The sequence below is a fragment of the Tenrec ecaudatus genome, chromosome 6 (assembly GCF_050624435.1).
Source record: "Tenrec ecaudatus isolate mTenEca1 chromosome 6, mTenEca1.hap1, whole genome shotgun sequence".
Classification (NCBI taxonomy): Eukaryota; Metazoa; Chordata; class Mammalia; order Afrosoricida; family Tenrecidae; genus Tenrec; species Tenrec ecaudatus.
Window position 1 is genome coordinate 113,074,643 of NC_134535.1, and position 22,078 is coordinate 113,096,720.

At 39.5% G+C, this 22,078-nt stretch overlaps 1 protein-coding gene across 1 annotated transcript in view; it reads right to left on the reverse strand.

Moving 5' to 3' along the window:
* Nucleotides 1–22,078, reverse strand: part of PIK3C2G (phosphatidylinositol-4-phosphate 3-kinase catalytic subunit type 2 gamma) — a 419,757-nt gene that overhangs the window by 173,691 nt on the left and 223,988 nt on the right. The gene's annotated exons all lie outside the window — the stretch shown is intronic.

The following is a 22,078-nucleotide window of genomic DNA, read 5'->3' on the forward strand; positions in this document are numbered from 1 at the left end:
ATTAAGTTCCCCGTGATAGCTAATGAGACTCCAAGAGTGAAGAATCAATAAGAAAGCTTCCTTTTCTCATTTCAATTCACAGTGCACTTTTTCTTCATTCAGCCTTCTGAATTCTTTAACAATCACTTATCTCAAGAATGTATTTTGTATTGATTAAAATTAGACAAAAATCGTTAGAAATACTGTTTATAAGTGACTATTTTATACTAGTGCTCAATCATACAGCTAGTCTTTATATTTTCTCCATGATGCCCCCACTCTACTATATAACAGTATTGCTTTGTCTTCCAGCTCCTCGCTTGCTTACCTGGAGGAAGTAATTATACAAGTTAGAACAGGGTTTTTGTTTTGTTTTCAGTCATTTCTAGACTCAAATCCTATTTTTATAATTTACAAGTGAGGAATCTGAGGCTTTTTAAATCTATAAGATAAATTAAAAACTGTGATCTTAAAGACCTACATACAAGAGAAAATGAGCATTTGATAGTAGACGTAGTAGGGAGCCCAAAACCACGAGTTCATCCATGCCTCGCAGCCTCCCCAAGTCCACTTTAGTCTTCGCGCAGCCACACAGTACGAGAGAAAGGGCATTTCATGAATAAGTAGGATAATGTGACATATATTTTATTACTTTTTCTGCCATGTAATTATTTCTATTACCTTGAAAGCAATTCCAATAAGCTGAAACTTTACTCCTATTATGCCCTAAAACACTAAAATGGAATTTGTTTTAAAAAAAAGTAACTCTTTCATCTTAGCTGCTCCCTGATTGATTCTTTTAATCTTACCTAGTCTTCCACTCTTTTGGAAAAAAATAATTAGCATGCAAAGGCCTAGAAGAAAATTATTATGAGAATGGAATAATAAAAATAAAGGATTAAATGCTTAGCAGTCAAAATGCAAAAATGAAATCTATTCCATAACTTTGAAACTCGGTCCGAAGCAGATTATGTTATAGAGGCTCCAACACTGTATCTTCTGTTCTTTCTATGGTCCTTGTTTCTACACATAGAATTTTTCAAAAATGAACGGAATCACCTTTTTCCTTTTAAGTGAGGGCTTGTTCCTTTGTAAGTTTTAAGAAGCCAGTTTATCTTCTAGCACCCTTTTATTTTACCAGACGACCTTTCATAGCTCTTATTTACTTCTGGAAAGCATTCTTCCAAACAAGTCCAGGTGCTAAATCTTTATCAATGGGCAAATATACTGTCGTGACACCCTGACTACTTTTATGGTAGGAAGGCTTTCAAGTAATTACATTTATCTGCTCACGTCTATGATGAAATTTAAAATTTTTCAGTTATGTAGTGGATTCAAATTGTGTGAATTGAAAAGCCCTTTGATTTTCATAGTATTTTGCAGATTTTGGAAATAAGCTATTTTGTATTCTACTCAGATTTCAGTAAGATATGGAGTTACTGATAGAGTATTTCTATAGCCCGTCAATTTTTTGTCAACATATATATTTGAAGATCAGCTTATTTTTGAAAATATTGTTAGTGTGCTCTAGTATCTTGCTATTTGACTCCCTACAGTCCTTGGGTTGTGCAAATGTTTGAAGAATTTGGCTACTAGCTGGCAGGTTGGAGGTTTGAGACCACACAAAAATGTCTTGGGAGAAAGACCTGGTGATAAAACTTAACACAAAAAAATTCAGCTACTGAAGTTCTACTTACATAGAGCCCAGCTTACTCGTGGAAGCTTAGCACTATCTTCACAGGAACTGATTAGGGTTTTGGTTTTTAAATAAGCAACTAATTGCTAAGTATATGAACAAATGAAAAGCTCTTCTGCATAGGCAGAATTTTTTTCAAATAACTTTTGCTTTTATACATTGCCAAATTGGATTCGTAGAACATTCAAGGTAACCAAGGGGGTTCAATCGTCACATCTCTGCGTCATTAGGGGCAGACAATCTGACAAGAGAAAGGGACATCTCCTTTACTTTTCAGTAACTTCAGAGAAAGTGGGAGTGGACTGTGTAGGTGGGAGATAACTCAGTTCTGTGCCCATGACCTTCACTGTGTACAAGGGGTAAATCCCTCACATTAGCAACGGTTTCCACTGATCGCCTCTGCTTCTAAAACTGCCAGTTTTAGACTTCATAAAACTGCCAGTTGCAACCCCAAGTTTTAAACTTCATAAAACTGCCAGTTGCAACCCCAAGCCCCTTTCAAAAGACCCTGCCGTGAGGGAGAGGCAGGATTGCTGATGCCAAATAACATGATAAAAATAAAAAGGTTTATTTGCCTTGAAGAGGCTAAGCTTTGAAGGTGTGAGCAAGGTGACGCTGTAGAACCTGGTGGTACATCTCAAAACGCCAGAGTCCTCTTTCTTCCCCTTTTCCCGCAATTCAGGGTGATTGAACTTGATCTTATTTTGTACACATGCACACTAGACTGTAAATAATGACAACGTTCAAATGACAATGTGTGCATAAAATCTCCCTGATTAGAAAAAGATTTTGCACGGTGGTAGGTCGTGCAGACGTAGCCCAAGGGAATGTCCCAAAGGAAATGGATGTTCAGAAGGCTTTTGAGAACAAGAGCAGTTTTTGTTCAACTAAGAATGGCTAACCACAACACCCCACTTCTCTACTCTGCCTGCTTGCACACCTGCACATTGCACAAGTATAAAAACCTTTGGAAAATTCAACTGGGGGCTGCTCAGTCTCCTCTCAAGAGGGCTGACAGACCCTGTGCAGAAAATAAAACTTTTTCTGTTGAAAAAAAAAAAAAAGAAAGAATAAGATGTTGACAGTGCTAAATATGAGAGGCAGAAGGGGGCAGGGGAGGGGAGCTCCTGGAAACCAGGTGGCTGAGCACATTTATTACTAGCATGCCCGGAAGTGGCAACAGTGGATTCAGAGATACCTAAGTTAGTCATAAACACTGAGTAGGAAATCAAGTTGAACACTTTCCTGCCTGTCTTTATACACACAGCTTCTTCTGATCATGCGGTAGGGGACCTGCTGGTGCCACCGGAAAATACAGATTGTTCACATTTCATCAGTGAACCAGCAGGACAGAGTCATGTTGCTATCCCAGCCCTCTTGTCTTCCTAAATCTTATCCCTTAGTTTTCAGTTCTCAACAACACAACATTCCTCATCTAAGGGGCCGCCTTAAGTTTTTATCTTGCGCACTTGCACAGAGCCCGTGAGTGAAAAGAAGTGAAATCCAGGAGCAACGGATAATAAGTGAACTGCACGGTGAAGATGAGTAATTTCAGGACACACTCAGACCTCCTGTGACCATGTTTCCCTATATTTGTTGTGATGATTTGTGGGAAGAAGTGCATGGTTGACCAGATCACAGATTATAGAGAGCAGGGCTAGATTCCTGAATATGATTTTTTTCAGGGTTCAGAAGAATTTAGAATTCTGGAGCATAAAAATGCTGAATTTTATACTCAACACTAAAATTATTAATTGTTTTACTTTAATAGTGTAATTGAGAAGTAGAAATTACATGCCTATAACATTTATAATTTTATCTTGTATCCAAGTCATTAAAGCATTTATTTAATATTTTCCTAACTAAGAAAAGTCATATATTATGCAGTCCTTAGAAAATCATAACTGCTTTGTATGACTAGCCCATTTTCAGAATATTGATTTGATATTTCAGAAACATTTGCACTAAACTATTGTTAAACTTTGCATCTGAGGAGCGTCATATGAATAAGTATGCAAAATATAATTTCTAATCAATAGTTATATCGCAATATATGAGAGGACTACAAAATATTCAGAGAAAAAAATCATATCTTTCAATTCCATTTTTAAATAAACTCTGAAACCTGCTTATATTAATCAAAAAATCGTTTTGCAACAACTCTTACATGCATATAAAACTATTGAAAGGGAATAGTTTTAGAAGATAATGGATCCATATTGTATGGATTGCATACATTTCAAACATATTTTGTGGTGAAGTGAAACATCTTAATATGACTTTTCTATCCATCTCGGTCACTTCCACCAAATGAGTGGTTGGGACTATGAAAATAGGTCTGTGACAGGTCAGTAGGGCGATTGGTCAGTTTTAGTTGTTGTTCTCTTGTGTGCTAGATAGCCCTCTCAAAAGCAAGAAGATAGAATTCCCAGGACTATCCAGGTAAAAAGAACGTACATGATTTACAAGCGTTTCCTATGGGCAGTGAAAATTTCACCAGCTCCACTACTGGTCTGCCTTGGTCACGTAATTAACTGTGGCCAAGAGCATAACCTTAGATGAAACGCGCATCGATGGCGGAACAGAAGCATTGAATGTCCTACTGGGGTTCCAGTGGAGTTCTTCTGCTGCCAGGAGAACAGCATGCTCTATCTTGGGGTTGCTTCTTCAGTCCTGAAAGTAAAAGCTATGTGGGGAAACGCGGAGCAGAATCTCATTGAATGGAGAAGAACTGTTGCCAGTCTACAGCCTAACTCTTTACATAAATTATATAAAAAAAATCTGTAGTGGTAATTAATTTGGAAATTAATTTTTTATATGGTAAAAACTAAAGGTACTTGAATGATACTCCAGCTTTCTCATTTCCATTTTCTTTCTTGCCTAGACTCTGTGTTCCTCTGTTAGTAAGATCTGTAGAATATGGAGCACATTTTTTATGCCCTCAGTGGTTGAAGAGGTTTTTTGTTGTTGTTGTTGTTGTTGTCAAGTCATATTACTGAAAATAAACAAATGTCATTTGGAATCACGTCTGGTGAGTTAGATGAGTATCCGATTTCAGATGGGAAAAATGATGAAGTAATAAAAACAGTTTTCTTTCATGGATCATAAAATTGGTGTTTTAAAAAATGTCATCAGGCTTATTTGGACATGCATATGCTGGTATGTTTGCTGACATTTTATATTATTTTATTATTGCTAACATACTTTTTGACTCATTCAAAAGTCTGGATAGGTTTAGGTGCCATCTGTTGCTTTGTCCAGCCAAGCGTTTGAGAATCTAATGGGAGCTTTTCTGAGAGTATAACTGTTGATGTGATGATAATAGGGGAGCGACAAGATTATTTTAGAGGGTAGACAAGGAATATGATTTTTAGACCAGCATTGTGGACAGAGTATGCAACTTCTCTGAGTTAGCTAAGAGCTCTGGCCACATAGAAAGGATTGAAATACCTGAATTAGAGGCTGTCAAGGAGTAATGGATGTCCCCCAAGAACGTGTGCAACTTGTATCGGCCACGATACCCTGGGTTCTCAGTTACATAATGTAGGAGTTATGAAATGATCTTGCACAGCATGATCTTATGTGATAAGGCAATGGAGCAAATGTGGAGTTTAACACTTATTTTGATAACAGCCCTGATCTGATGGGAGAGAAGTTTCCATGTGCCATGGCCTGGGTCATACAGTATCTTATAAGAAACCAGAATGAGATAGAAATGAGCAGAATGAGTGCCGACCACCAAAAAGGAAGTGCTAGGAGCAACAACCTAAATGTAAACATTTAAACCATAAAATTCCTGGAATAAAACATCAGTGTTTATTCCATTGTATTAGTACTATTATTTGACAATTAATTCTCAGAGGTGACATCAAAAGCATGAGCAACCGAAGTAAAAAATAAAAGATCATCTGTATTTCATTAAATTAAAAACAGTTCACATCAAAAGACCATATTAATAAAGTGAAAAGACAACTTACAGAATGAGAGAACTATTTATCGTTTTTTGGTTAAGGGCTTAATATCCAGAACATCTACAACTCAACAGCAGAGAGACAATCCAATTTTTTAAAATGGGTAAGAGGATTTAAGAGATATTTCTCCAAAGAAGATATGCACATATTCAATAAGCACGTAGAAAGATGTCAAACATAATCAGTCATTAGAGAAATGCAAATCCAATCCACAATGAGATGACAAGTCACACCCAATATGATGGCTATTGTCATAAAATAAGAAAATGATGAAGGCTGGTGCAGATGTGAAGAATTGAGAACCCTCTTGCATTGTCAGTGAAATGTCAAATTGTGCAGCCACTGCATAAAACCCTTTGGTGGTTCTTCAGGAAGTTAAAAATATGACCCAGCCACTTCATCCATGGGTATCTACCACGAACACTTGAAATCAAGAACTCAAACCAGATACTTGTACACCAGTATTCATGCAGAATTATTCAAATAGCCCAAAGAGAGAAATAATAAAAGTACCTAAGAACAGATGAATCAATCAACAACATACAAGGGTATGTACATAAAATATAATAAAAAGTAATTAAATTCAAATGAGCTACAACATGGTTAAATCTTTAAGCCATTATGCTGAATGAAACAAGCCAGAGTCAAAAGGAAATGCATTGTATGATTCCACTTATGTGAAATATCTAGAACAGAAGTACTCATAGGGATAAAAAGTAATTTACCAGAGACTAGTGGGGGAGGAAGAAGGGGAAGAGACTGCTCACTGGGCACAGAGTTGATATTGGGGTGATTGTGGATTAGAGGGAGGTAACGATTCCACAGCACGGCGAGTGGAAATAATGCCGCTAAGTGCACACTAAAAATAGTTAAGCATCATCACTATCCGGTTTCAAAAATTTCCAAGATTTTATTTTATTTTTAAATCATTTTATTGATGGGCTCTTACAGATATTATAAATCCATACATCAATTATATCAAGCAAACTTGTATGTATGTCACCATCGTCTTTTTCAAAACATTATCTTTCTACTTGAGCCCTTAGTATCAGCTCCTCTTTTCCCCATTCCTCCCCACCCTCCACCCCTCATGAACCCTTGATAAAATATATATAGTATATATTTATTTATATATAATATATATATTCCATATCTTACACCCCCCACTGTATCCCTTCACTCACGCTTCTGTTGTCCATCCCCCTGGGGGATGGGGGATGTTATACATCCATCATTTCTATTGGTTTCCCTTTTCTCCCCTCCCCCTCATATTATGTTGCTATCCCCATTACTGTTTCTGAGGAGTTTATCTTTCCTGGCTTCCGTTCATTGAAAGCTCTTATCTGTACCAATGTACATACTCCCGAAAGCTCTTGTTAGGTAGCACTGGATAAGGAGTTGTTCCTCTCCATGCATAGGGGACCCCCTACAGGACGTTGGAAGTCGATAAAGGATAAAGGGCATGCGTCAATTCTGGACCTAGCCAGGGAAGCAGTACACCTGGGTCAGTGATACACCTGGATTGGCCCAAACTAGGCCAGGTGGCCTTAATGCAGCCAATGGGGTCAACCAGCACCTTCGACCATGCCTCCCAGCAGAGGGCCCTACAAAGGCTGGAATGGGGAGACCACTCTCTTTTCCAGGTACTCCTCCATAGTTCCACCAAGCTGGGCCAATGTTTCTTCTCTCTCTCTCTCTCTGGCCTTAGGCCACTACATGGGGGTGTGCAGTGCTCTGAGGGTGCCTGTGTTCAGTTTATTGCACCACCTGAAACTTCTTTATTTTTCCCTTCATTTGTTTTTACATTTTGTTCTTTAAAAAATGTTTTATTAGGGGCTCATAAAACTCTTATCACAATCCATACATACATCAATTGTGTAAAGCACATCTGTACATTCATTGCCCTCATCATTCTCAAAACATTTGCACTCCACTTAATTAAGCCCTTGGCATCAGGTCCTCATTTTCCCCTCTCTCCCCCCTCCCCCTCTCTCATGAGCCCTTGATAATTTATAAATTATTATTTTGTCATATCTTGCCTTGCCCGATGTCTCCCTTCACCCCTTTTTCTGTCGCCCATTCCCCAGGGAGGAGGTCACATGTAGATCTTTGTAATTGGTTCCCCCTTTCCAACCCACCCTCCTTCTACCCTCCCAGTATCGCCACTCACACCACTGGTCCTGAAGGGACCATCCACCCTGGAGTCCCTGTGTTTCCAGTTCCTATCTGTACCAGTGTACATCCTCTGGTCTATCGAGACTTGCAAGGGAGAATTGGGATCATAATAGTGGGGGTGGAGGGGGTGGAGGGGGGAAGAAGTATTTAGGAACTAGAGGAAAGTTGACTGGCTCATTTCCTCCCCTAGACTCCTCTGAAATCCCACTTGGATCACAAATCAGGTTTCAGCCTGAGTTCTTTCTCATGCGAAGCCAGGGACCCAGGTGTTTCTCACCCAAGGACTCTAACACTCCTATCTGTACCGATGTACATACGCTGGTCCAGCAATATTTTCGAGGCATGACTGGGGTCCTGATAGTGGTGGGGAGGAAGCATTAAAGAACCAGAGGAATGCTATGTTTTGTAGGTACTTGACAGTACCCTGGCTGACTCGTCCCTTCCTTGATACCCTTCTGTGAGGGGTGTCTCATTGTCTACAGACAGGCTTTGAGTCTCCACTCTGATGCCTTTCCTTCACATCAGTGTAATTGTTTGCTTCTGATCTCCTGATACCTGATTCTGTCAACAGCTTGTGATCACAGAGGCTGGTGTGCTACTTCCTTGTGGGCTTTGTTGTTTCTCTGCTAGATGGCTACTTGTTTAACTTCAATCCTTTAAGACCCCAGGTGCTATGTCTTTTAATAGCTGGGTAATATCAGCTTTCTTCACCACATTTATTTTGCACCCATTTAGTCTTTAGCAATCCATCATTTTAATTGAAACAATAAGATGAGCATAATCCATTATTGCTGCATTGAAAGATGTTGAAATACTAATTATTTTTAGCACACGTTTTAATTTTAAAATGGAAATTATAAATTTAGAAAGAAGAGAGAAGTGATTTAATTACTTTAGGACTTGATGTACTATCTCCTGAATTGGGTAGGCAGAGATGTCTGAAAGGGGGGCTTAGATGCACAGCTGTCAAGCTGGTGAGCAGCTGACTGAATTCACCATGCCCACTTATTTGTGCGAAGATGAATGTGTACAGAGATGATCGTATTAGTTTTGATGTTATTAAGAATCAATGAAATCAATGACTGTTTCTTCATTCCTAGATCACACCTGGTATGGAAAGGGGCATGCCAATTTCCCGGTTTAATGTGAACAACAAGGGGCAGCAACAAAAGAACAAAAAGGAGAGGTCACGAGAGCAGCCTGGAGTGCTCTACCACAGCTGTCTGGCAAAGCCGTAAGAGACTGTCCAAAGGCTCCCATAAGATCGCAATATGTGAGCCACCTTTTGTATAGCAAGAGGTGGAGTAGACCTGGTGGGGAGGTCCTGCAGGGATATGCAAAGAATTCAGCCATGGGAACTCCAAGGTACTCCCCCTTGATCTTGAAGCTACAAAGGACAGAGATAGATCATCAGAGACTAGGGATAAGAGACTGCAATCACTGGCCCTGTGTGTATGAGGGTCACTTTTCTCTTGTCTCCCCACCACAAAGGCAAGAGAAATGATAGCAAGCAGAGCACACAAGAGAAACAGAACATCGGCTCCTATCTTCTACTCACTGAGAGCTCGCCAACCCAAAGCTAGGCTAGAGCCTAAAGAATGAAGCTAAGATTTATGTCGGTTTGGAAGATTTCCATTGAATAAAATGATGAGTTTTTAATATCTAAAAGTGTCCAGGAAACTAAGGGATACACCCTGGTTTTTATTAGGGAAAGGTAGCATTTAGAAAATAACAAAACAATAAATCTCTGTTGTATCTGAGTTCCACCAAAGTGAGTCAATTTTAAGAACTAGAACAGTAATATATATATGTCAGAGAACAAGAGAAATGAAGCTTCAGTAAAGTTAATTGATTTTGCTCTATGAGATAAAACTGGACAAGCCCTAAATTATAAAATATGAACTAGGGATCTTGACCTAAAACTCTTAAGGAGTTAGGCTGAGGTGTTTCTCTGCCTTTCTTTACCTTCCCCCCACCCATCCCTTATACAGAGAAGGACACATTTTGCTTTAATTTGTGGATGATTGTTATATGAGTTACTGATCTTGTGGCTTCGACACTGGGTTATCAACACCACACATATGTAGGTATATATGAACTCTTAGAGTTAATAATTTATCATATTTAAATACAATTCTAGCAGATTCTAAAAATAAGAATAACCAAACTCACTGCCATCCAGTCAATACCAACTCATAGTAACTCTATGGGACGAAGTAGAAGCAACTGCCCCTGTGGTTTCAGAGACTAACTGTTAATGGAGCAGAGCGCCCCTTCCTTCTCCCAGAACAGCCGGCTGTTACGAACTGATGACATGGATCACAGCCCAACACGTGACCACGATGCCACCAGGGCTCCATTTCGCAGTATCACCAGTCATAGTTATGCCTATAATATCAAATTGTATTATTCTGAATGAAAATTTATTAGTTGTAGGCAGCATTTTGTTTGTGTAAAGGAGTGCAATCAGGTTCACCAAAGCACAGCAAAGACTTGCACTTTTGGAAACAGCTGGTAGCTGTGAAGAAGAAATAAAATAATCCTGAGTGAATAAATCTTCCTGGAGACACCTAAATCTATACTAGGGAATCACTGTCACTTTGCACTGAATGTGCTTCATGACAGATAATTGTCTATCAGACCCTTCTGCATCCAATTTCCCTTCTCTCACATTCTGGCCCCAGGAATCCCTCTGCTTCTACTGTCTTCTTTCACCACAAAACTCAGTTCGCTGTCACTTCCATGAGCCCTAGGCTTAAAGCTACTTTTGACTCTTTTCTCTCTAATCAGACATGTACTCTTCCAGAGTAAATTACACTCCTGTGTTGGGAAGTAATAGTACATGATGAAGGGGCAAGAAGCCACTTTGAGATAGTGTCCTTTCACCTTCAGATTTATGGAGTAGAAAACTGAGATTCAGGAGCTTGCCCTTGCTACTACATTAGAACTCAGCTCACTTGTTCTTAATGACTTGCTCTGGGCTTTTTCCATAGCACTAAGTTCTGTCTTCTAAAAAGCATTGAAATGTGGTTTGAAAAGCTTGTATTTTACTTGTGTCAACTCTGACTAGAAAACTTATTTATTGAGTTCCTTATTATCTCATTTGGGAAGTTGTTAGAGCTGCCTTCCTGATCTAACCAAACCCCACTGTTACCCAGTTGATTCCAACTCATGAGACCCGACCCAGCATGGCCTCATTGTTCTCCACTGGAGCAGTGGGTGGGTTTAAATCTCTCAGTGATGGTTAGTAGTCCAACACTTCTCCAACTGGGCCGCCATGTCTCCTTCTTCCAGCAAAAAACCAAACCACAAAACCAAACTCATTGGCTTTGAACAACCAAATTGATTCTGATTTGTAACAACCCTATAGAAAATAGTAGATCTTCCCTTTGAGTTTCCAAAGCCTTCAGTCTTTACAGGACCAGAAAGCCTCCTCTTTTTCCTGGAGCGTTGGTGAGTTCGAACAGTTTACGTGGTTGTTAGGAGCCCAGGGCACAGCCCATGGCACCACCAATACTCTTTCTTCCAGCTTTGTTGTTGTGTTGTTGTGAAGTGCTGTCCAGTCAGTTCTGACTCATAGTGACCCGGGGTCCAACAGAATGAAATGCTGCCTGGTCCTGCGCCAGTCTTGCTGTTGCTATGTTCGAGCCCATTTTATTTTCCTTCTAGCTGTAAAGTCTTTTAATTTTAAATCCATAATGACATGATCAAGAATGTGTTCAATACCCGATATTTTTCAAGAGTTTTACATGGATCTGCTAGATAAACATCACAACAGTCCCCAGTAATATGTTGTGCTTTATTTTACACAAAAGGATATGTAAGGTCATAGAGATTGAGTAACTTGTTCAAAATCACCCATTTAGTGGAGGAACAGGAGTATAAACAAATTTAAATCTGTTCGACTTCACAGCTTCTTATCTAAACCATTATATTGCATCCCCTCCTAATATTTTAGCACAGTTATCAGATAGAAATTTAGCCTGAGAATAATTTGTAATCTAGAAATCCTACCTGCCCCCTGGGCACACACACTTTTGTAACTCTTAGAAGTATCTTGTTCTCCAAATAACCTTCTTCTTTTCAAATATTCTTTATTTCATCTTGCCCTGCTACCTAGAAATTTTCTGCCAAAACTTCACCAAAAGATGTCAATGACATTTACCTATCATTTCTTGTTTAAATTGTTAACTAAAATATATTTTGGGGGAATATTTCCAAGCAAGAATATATTTCTTTCCTTTAGTTAGGCTAGTAAATAGGATGTGTGAGCTTTGTTTTGATAATGCAAATCATATGTCCAACTTACACCTCCTCCATCTTTTCCACATGTTAGTAATATCAAACACCACTCTATAGAATGGTCTGGCCTCCAGTGATTTACTTAGATGGTTAAAGAGGTAGTAGTGGGAGGTTAAGAAACCATTTTCAAGTCTTGAATAACAATGAAAGGTAATACTAGTTGCATTTAAAAAGCTAAGATTCCTGATGAGCTATGTATATATCAATGTGCCTTGACCTGCCCACCTTAATCGGACCTGCTGTTGCAAATAACTCCAGGTAGTGGCAGAAAAGAAATGGTTGAATGTTTAACATCAGCAAATGCATTGTAATAAAATGCATTTTGCATGACACATAGCAAATGGTCAAATCTGTGCTCATAGAATTTGAGCACTAATTATATCTCTACATTTGCCCTTACTCTGAATATCTGGTTCTGAACCATGTTCCCAAGTCAGCCTCTTTGTCTCTCTTTGGAATACATGTGTAGCTACTTTAAAGGCAGTGTAAGCATCTTTTTCATGAGGTTTCCATAACAAAATTTCTTTCAGAAGCAAGGCAATTCCTTTGCTATATGAATGTTTCATAAGAATCGCAACCTAAATAATAAAAACCCTCTTTAGCCCTCAGTCTTTTGTTCTGGCACAGTTCTCTGGTGAGAGCTGGATAATCAGTGAACAATTCATGTGTTTGAACACAGCCGGAGGGCAGGTTTATTGGGGTAAAGCAACGCTGGCTTTGAAAGGTCTGTTTCCCTGGAACCTGAGCTTCAAATCACAGCTGGGTAGGCTACCTCACCCTTCATCCTTTCGAGCCACAAACATTGTGGTATATTCTGTGAAGGTATTATATGTTCCTGGGATTTTATCTATAAGATTTAATGCTGTGTTTGATGTCCTGAGAAAATTTCAGGGACATTCTTGCTCACCTTGTTGAAATAACTTGCCCTCTGAAGCCGGTTAACATCATTTAATCCTGTTCCTTTTAGAAACTCAATAAAGAGTTTTCCATGTTCTATGAGACATCTAGACTTATCTTGCTATTATCTCTCTCTCTCTCTCTCTCTCTCTCTCTCTCTCTCTCTCTGTTTATCTGTGTGTGTTAAATTAGGTGATTGTGTTAGTCTGGGTTGACTAGAGAAACAAATTCTTAGAGACACTCACGTGTACATGAAAGCAGTTTATATACAAGAGCAGAATATTGAGAAAACACCCAAGCCCAGTCCAGATCAAGTCCATAAATCCAATAGTAGCCAATATGTCTGATACTAATCCATAAAGTCTTCCTCAGACTCACAAAACACATGCAATGACGCAGAATGCAGGAAGATCACAGGACAGTGGGTGGTAAGTCTTGTGGATCCAGTGGCCTTGTAAGCATCTCAGCTCTGGCAAAAGCCTCCACGTGCATGGTTTCCTCAACTCCAAAACTCTGACTGCCTCAGGGTAGCTTTATGTGCCCTTGCTTCAGAAATGTCTCAGAGGGAGTGAGCCTTGTTAGTAGAAAGTCTCCAAGGATGTGAGCTGAGAGCGAGTCTCCTGCCTCCAGGGAGGAAGACAGGAGTTCCCAGAATCCTCAGGAGAAGGCCATGCTCAAATAGGGGACTCGTTGGCTATCACCTAGACCCCATCCCATCACCCTTAATCATCTCAAATTGACAGACAATTATATCACTACCACCATGATGTTATTACTATTATTGCTGTTGAGCTTGTACTTATCCAGGCAGTGAGGGCTGTCTTTTCCAAGATCTTCTGTGACTATAGAAAGCATAGTGGGCACATCCCATTTCTACTGGTTATTCTATAACTACACAGTAACAGTTCCAACCCCAGTCTCTCCATTTGTAAAATTAGGTCAGTGTATCTTTAAATCTGTTTCCAATCCAGACCTCTTCTGTGATTTGAATCTACACATTCATCTGTATAAAGACATAATTCTTGTGTGTTCCAAGACATTTAAACCTTAACAAGACTAATTCTGTAATTACTCAGTCCAAACAAATTCTCCTTCAATTGAGTAGCCTATTTCTATAACTGGCATTACCAGTCTTCTATCATCTTAGCTAAAAATGAGGCATGTCTTTCTGATCCTTCTCTCATCAATCCTTTCCAGAATGAAATTTGGACCAAATCCTACTCCATTACCTTCTAAATATCTTGCTTTATCACTTCTTTCCAGCCCAACTGTCAGGTCTCCACCAAAGCCTGCATCATTTCCTGTTGTTTTTATGGAATCATCGAGCACATGATGGTCCCATCACCTGTGCCTCTCCCCACTCAATCAGTCCTTTTTGCTTAGTCTAATAAAATCCAATTTTAGTCATTAAATTCCACATATCATTCAAAATAAAATATGAAATCCTTAATGAAACATGCGGGAAACTTCCTACTTTGGCTCCCCCATTATCTAAATAAGCCTTTCATTACCAAATCTTTTTGTTTGTAAGATTTTGTAGATATGATGAATTTTTACTAATGGAATACATGCTGAATCACTGAGTGCTTAAATTTTTTGTTAAGTATGGTAAACTTTGATAAATATTCTATGAGATATATATTTCCCAATAAAAATGTTTGGTTTTAGGATAAGTGAGCTGAGGCATGGTAAAATAATTACTTAATCTCACACACTACCCCTTCCTGGTAACAGACAGGAAACAATAAATAGATGTGCAAATCTAATCTTGCTGTGCAGAACTCCAAAGACACATGCTTTACAAAATTACCAACAGTAACTTCTCCACCTAGAAAAATGTCTCTCAGAAACCTCCTCTGCCTTCTGCAATTGGACCCAATCCCAATGTGTGCTGTGTAGGGATAGAGCCTTCCAAGGTCCCCAAAAGCAGAAAATGTGACACTTATTTGTACCACCGGTTACAACAGAGTCCAGTCTTGTCTCCTTTTCCCACAAGTCATTTTGTTCCAATCATACATAAGTACTCCTATAGTAACTTAAATTTTCCCCACTTTCAGGGTACAATTTAATATTTTCCTTTCACTGTTTCTGAAGTTATATTTTATTATACTAACCTTGATGTAGGCTGAAATGGGCTAGTTAGTGTTGGCTATATATTATTGAACAATCATATGGTATATTAAGTTGGGGAAAACAAATCAAAGAGGAATATCATTGCAAGATTTATCATCAAGTACAACACAGTAATGAGAAAACAACTAAGATTATTATTTAAATGTACACCCCAAACACTAATGCCAAAGATGATGAAATTGATTCTTTTCACCAACATATGCAGTCTGAAATTGACCAAACACACAATCAAGATGAATTGATAATCACTACTGATTGGAATGTGAAAGGTGGAAACAATGAAGAAGAATTAGAGTTAGAAGATATGGCCTTGATAGTAAATCAAAACATGAGATTGCATGATAGAATTATTCCTTAGAGATATAATTCTTCCAAATCATAAATAGTGACTATGCATATGGACCTCACTGAGTTGAATACACAGAAATCAAAGAGACAGTACTTGTGGAAAGATATGATAAAGAAGTTCAGTATGATCTGTCAGAACAAGACCAAGGACCAACCATGGAACAGATCATCAATTGCTCATATTCAAGCATGGTCAGGTAAAAGTTGAAGAAAATCGTAATAATTCCATGATAGCCAAAAGGCAGTTTTGTATATATACCATCTGAAATTAGATACCATCTGTGTTATACTGGGTTGCCAGAGAAACAAAGCCTGTGGCATATATGTATAAGAAAAAGCTTCATATTCAGATGCAACTTTAGATCAAGAAGGTTGCCCTACTGAGGCCAGCTCAAGGTCAGGTTCTGAAGCTAGGCAGAACCCCCTTTAGATTCATGCAGCTGCAGGCTGATAAGGCAGAAAGATAAAGCAGAAAGCAGGGAGATCACAAGCTGATGAGTGCCCGTGTGGATCCATGTTAGTGGGACCACAGCGGAGCTCTCAAAGCTTCCAGGGTTGGTGGACCGCATGGCACCACCTTGGAGGCAGACAGAGAATCTAAGAAACCAGAGAGGACAAGGGAAAGGGAGAGCTAAGTTCTGCTCAGTGTTTTTTCTTATAAAGAAAGCCACATCCCAAGGGGGCATCACCAGTCTGTGACTTGATTGAAGGGGTGGATTCCACACCTGTATACACACAGGCATCATCAGGTTGACCAAAAATATGATCACCACATCATCTCAGGAATAGAACTGAGGTTGTTGTTGTGAGGTGCCATCAAGTAGGTTCTGACCCACAGCAACCCTATGTGCTGTAGAACAAAGCACGGCACGGTCCTGCGCCAGCCCCACAATCGTCCCTGGGCTTGAGCCCATTGATGCAGCCACTGTGTCAATTCGTCTCATTGAAGGTCTTCCTCTTTCTCACCGCCCATCTACTTCACCAAACGCGATGTGCTTCTCCAGGGACAGATCCCTCCTGACAACATGGAGTCTTGCCATCTCCGCCAACAATGAAGGACTTGGCTCCCCACTTTGGATGAAGTCACAGAAAAGCATATGCACAGAACTGAGGTATTACACAGTAACTACCAGAGACCAGATACGCTGAAGGGTATTATCATGGACATCGTGCATGAGGAAAGCACAAGGGAATTAAAAGAAAGTACCAAGATGGACATCAGTCAATGTACTCAAACTTTCTCTAAAACAGCAGTTCTCACCTGTGGGTCGTGACCCATTTAGGGATCAAATGACCCTTTCACTGGGGTCACCTGATTCATAACAGTAGCAAAATTACCGTTATGAAGTAGCAACGAAAATAATCTTATGGTTGGGGGATCACTACAACATGAGGAACTGTATTAAAGGGTCACAGCATTAGGAAGGTAGAGAACCACAATTCTAGAACATAGAGAAGCAAAAGTGAATGGAATAAATGGTGAAATAGCTGAAAAGAACATTTTAAAGGGCAGCCCGGAAGATAAAGTTACATATTATGATTAAATGGGCAAGATCTGGCATTAGAAAATCAAGAAGGAACAGCACACTAGGCATTTCTCAAGTTGGGAGATCTCAAGAACAAATCAAGCATTTAGGAGCAATATTAACTAATTCTATGGACACGGTGCAGAATAATGCAGGAAACATCTAGGGCAGACAGGAGGCATATGCAGAATCACGGTGCCAAGAAAAGGGGTTGGTGCTGCACCATTTCAGGAGATGGCATATGATCAAGAAGAAAAGATTCCAACTTCACAGAGAGCATTAACAAAGTCAAAACCCGGGGATTGCCGGAGACCATTTGAGATATTTCCGTAAGCAGGGTCAGACTGGAAGCACGAACTCAGTTAGACTACGAAGGTCAGAGGAAAGCTATCTTCCAACAGGAAGAGATCCATATTTGTGCCCATTACAAAGAAATGTGACCCAACACCACGAAAAACCTATTTAACAGGAAAGTAATCATTTTTAATATCACGGGAAAGTAAATTTAAAAAAATGTTTGCAACAGTACGTCATTATGTAAGTACCATTAATCTACATTGGATTCAGAAGAGAATGTGGAATGAGAGGTACTTTTGATGATGTCAGACAGATCTGGAATGACAGTGGAGAATACCACAAAGAGGTTTATCTATGTTTTATTGGCTACACAAACATATTTGACTGTGTGGTTCTAACATATTGTGTTAGTCCAGGTTGACTAGAGAAGCAAATTCATAGACACTCATATGTGTGTAATAGAGAACTTTATATCAAAGAGTAGCTGTGTATTAAGAAAACATCCCAGCCCAGTCCCGATCAAGTCCATAAGTCCGATATTAGCCCCTATGTCCAACACCAGTCTGTAAATTCTTCTTTAGACTCATTCAACACATGCAATGACACCGAGTAAAGGAAGGTCACAGGCCAGTGGGTGGAAAGCCTAGTGGATCCAGTGGCAATGGAAGCGTCTCAGCTCTGACAGGGGTCTCCATATGGCTCCTCCAGCTTCAGGGCTCTGGTTCCATCAGGGGTCTCCATATGGCTTGTCAACAGGAAAACAAGCAGGAAGGAATACAGGAGTTCCCAGAACACTCAGGAGAAGGCCATGCCTACATGGAGGGCTCATTGGATATGGCTTGATTGACAGTCTTGATAGACCACACCCCTTTTGAGGTTGACAGGTTATGTAACTGCTGTACATATTATAGATAACATGACAACTTATAGGAATTCCAGACTCTTACTTGTGCACATCGTCCAAGAGGCAATTGTTGGAAAAGAGCAATGGGATATCAAATGATTTAAAATCAGAAAAAGTAGGTGTCCAGGTTAAATTCTTCCCCATACATATTCAGTATATATGCTGAGAAGATAATCTGAGAAGGTGGACTATGAGAAAAAGAATATGACATCAGGATTGGAGTAAGCCTCATTAACAACCTGTGACTTACACAACCTTGCATGCTGCGATGAAGAGGACTTGAAGCACTTCCTCTTGGAGACCAAAGATCACAGCCTTCAATAGGGATTACATCTCAACATAAAACAAACAATCTTCAAAACTAGACCTTTCATCCGCCACGTAATAAACAGGGAAAAGATTAAAGTTGTCAACGATTTCATTTATTTGGATACACAATGACCAGTCTTGGAAGCAAGAGTGAAGACCTCAAATGGCATATTGCACTGGGAAAAATCTGTTCCAAATAAACTCTCTCAAGTGTTCAAAAGCAAAGGTATCACTTTGAGGATGAAGGACTGCATTAACCAAGCTAACCTACCTACTGCCCTCAAGTCCATTTGCACTCAGGTGACCCTACCTAGGGCGTCTTGGCTTTAGAGAGACAGATGGCCACCTCTTTTCTCACTCGGAGCCACTGGTTCTTTGAAAGCTGGATGATGAATAAGGGGGAGCAAAAAAGAATTGGTGAATTTGAATTATTATGTTGGTAGAGAATATTGAATACACCATGGTCTTCCAGAAAAGCAAATGCATTTTTCTTCCTGGATGTGCTGCTACAATGTTTCTTAAGAAGCAAGGATGGTAGGACTTCGATTTATGTGCTTTGGGCATGTTCTTGGGAGGGACCAATCCCTGGAGAAGGACATCAAGCTTGTTAAAGTAAAGGGTCAGTAAGAAAGAGGAAAACCTTTAATGAGATGCGCGGACACAGTGGCTGCAATGATGGACTCCCACACGGCAAGGATTGTGAGATGGCGCAGGACTGAACAGTGGTCTTTCATACATGGAGCCACTCCGATTTGGAGCTGGTTGGGAGGCACCTAACCAAACTTAACTTAATTAGCACTTAAAAAAATGTCTTTCCTGGAATTTACTAAGCATAGGGTTGCTGTCCCTGTGTCCACTGTATGGTGAAACAGTTGCCTGCAGCCAGTGCTGTGACAATACTTATTTTATTATGTTTTCATTGTTGTTTCTCAGTAGCTCTTCTATTAGACATTAAGTTTGTTAAGGGTAAGGCGATGAATGTTCCTCTTTATACCATTGTGTCCTAACAATATTTTTTGGTCCACAACAGAGTAGACGCAGTATTTGTTGAAGAAATACATTAGAAACTATCAAATAAGCATATCTAAGGAGCAATAAATTAAAAAAAAACCTCAGAGATAGACCAATAGGTAGGGTGATGAGACATAGAAAAGATTGAAGTGTCAAGAGATTTAATCCACAATGCTCATGGAACAGCAGTCAAAACACCAGAGGACACACTGCATTGAGGAAATCTGCTGCACAAGACCATTTTAAAGTGTTGAAAAGCAAGGATATTATTTTCAGGACTAAAGAGCACCTGATCCAAGCCATAGTATTTTCCACTGCCTCATATGCAGGTGAGAGTTGGATAAACAAGCCTGAAGAAGAATCCATGCATTTGATTTTTGGTGCTGGCAAAGATTCTTCAAAGCACCATGAACTGCCAAGAGAATAAACAAGCCTGTCTTAAAAGAAGTACAGACAGAATGCTTCTTAAAGAAAAGAATGCCAAGATTTTGTCTTACTACTTTGGACATATTGCCAGGAGATACCAGTCCCCAGAGAAGAACATTTTCTAAGTACAGGAGCAGCCAAAAAAAGAGAATGGTCCTTACAAGATGGATCGATACAGTGGCTGCACCAATGGGTTCAAACATAAGAACAATTGTGACGATGGTGGGGGACCAGGAAATGTTTCATTCTGTTTGGAACCAACTCAATGACACCTAGCAACAACAGCAACGGAGCCACTGTGTCGTCAGTGTTTAATTCCTTGGCTGTTAACTGAAAGCTTGGTGCTTTGAATCTCCTCCGTGGCTTTGTGGAAGTGAGACTTGGTCTGCTTCTATGTGCGGTAGATGTGCTCATTACATGAGATTGCTGTGGGCTGATATTTATTGGACTGCATCTAACAATAACAACACATAGATTAATCTAAACAAAACAAAACATGTAGCCATTGAATTTATTATAATACAAAATCACACTAAAATAGCCCTAGAGGACAGCACAGAGCTGCATTGTAGACTTTCTGAGGCTGTGCATTTTTTATAGAGCAGAGTGCTGGCACCTTTCAGCTGCAAATTAGCTCCTGTGCTCACCTGCTGACCTTGCCATTAGCAGCTGTGCACTCAACCCTCAGCCCCCAGTGCTCTTGAATTGTCCCACCCAGGGGAGTCGAAACCAATTCAGAAGGGACTTGAAGTGATCATCAATGCTACTATTGTTACTAATGTTACTATGTAACATTCGATTCTAGTTTTTCAACATGTGCTGCACGGTTGCTCTAGATATATGAAATAATGTGTATGACTTCTGCTTGATCCACGCAGAACAAGTGGACATGTTTTCAGTATCTGGTAGAATCAATTGTGTAGGGGAAGAAATAGCCATGAACATGAGCTAGAAATCAACACTGGGAATTTCAGTAGCATGTACACCACCAGAGTAGTCAAGCTATACACGAACTTTTTTTTTTTTTGCTAAGACACATGCTATTTCTGGGTGAAAGTTTATGTGATCTTTGTGAGAACAGTTATTTCTTTCAGTGTTTCCCCAAGCATGACCGAAAAGCAACAACATAAATTCTGCCACTGAGTTGATGCTAACTCAATGACCCTATAGGACAGTGTAGAACTGCCCCTGTATGTTTCTGAGACTATAACTCTATACGAGAGTAGCAAGCCCTGTCTTTCTCCTGAGGAGCAGCTGGTCATTTCAAACTGCTGACCTTGAAGTTAGTAGCCGAGGGTAACCACTACGACACCAGGGTACCCAAGCATGAGAGTCAAAAAATAAATGAACAAACACCTGGAGCCACTGTATGCATTCCGTTTGCAGAAGGCTGTGGATGACAGTGAAAGCCCACAATCCACTCACATAGTCCCCCATGGAATAACTCTTCACCAAACTCCTTCACATCGCTGACCAGGGATGGGAATAGTCTAATTCTCAGAGGGCACCGGGAAGTAGATTACCACGGATAGAGTTAGGTTAAATTTCAACATCTTATTGTTTCTTTTCCTTTTTGACCAATTTATAACTTGTTCTTGTGTTTATTGTTTTCTTTTGGATGGGAGATTTTCTGTGTTTTCTTTTATTGCTGTTGGAATTTAAGAGTATCATATTTCCTTTACATGAAATCCTGGATAAGTAAATGCATAGAGAGATTACTAGATTAAGAGCTCCTTGGGGGCATGACGAGGGGCTTGGGAAGTAGTTGAAGCTAATAAAAATGGATACAAGAATGAAGAAGATGATCTAGAATTAATTGCAGTGACACTGCACAATTATTTTTAATATATTAAAAACACTGAATTGTATGGTACTTGAATTATATGGCAATAAAACTGTTAACTAAGAAAATTAATTAAAAGCAGCTGGAGCTATAAAATCCAAGTTGGACTCCAGAGATGAAAACTGTGATATAGAAATTTTAAAAAAATTAACATAGTTTAATTTGAAATTGTATTTAGTAACTACTCTACCCCATTAAAACAAAGCAAAGCAACATAAGACAAAAGCAGGGCAGCAGTAGTAGCAGCAGCAGTAAGAAGAT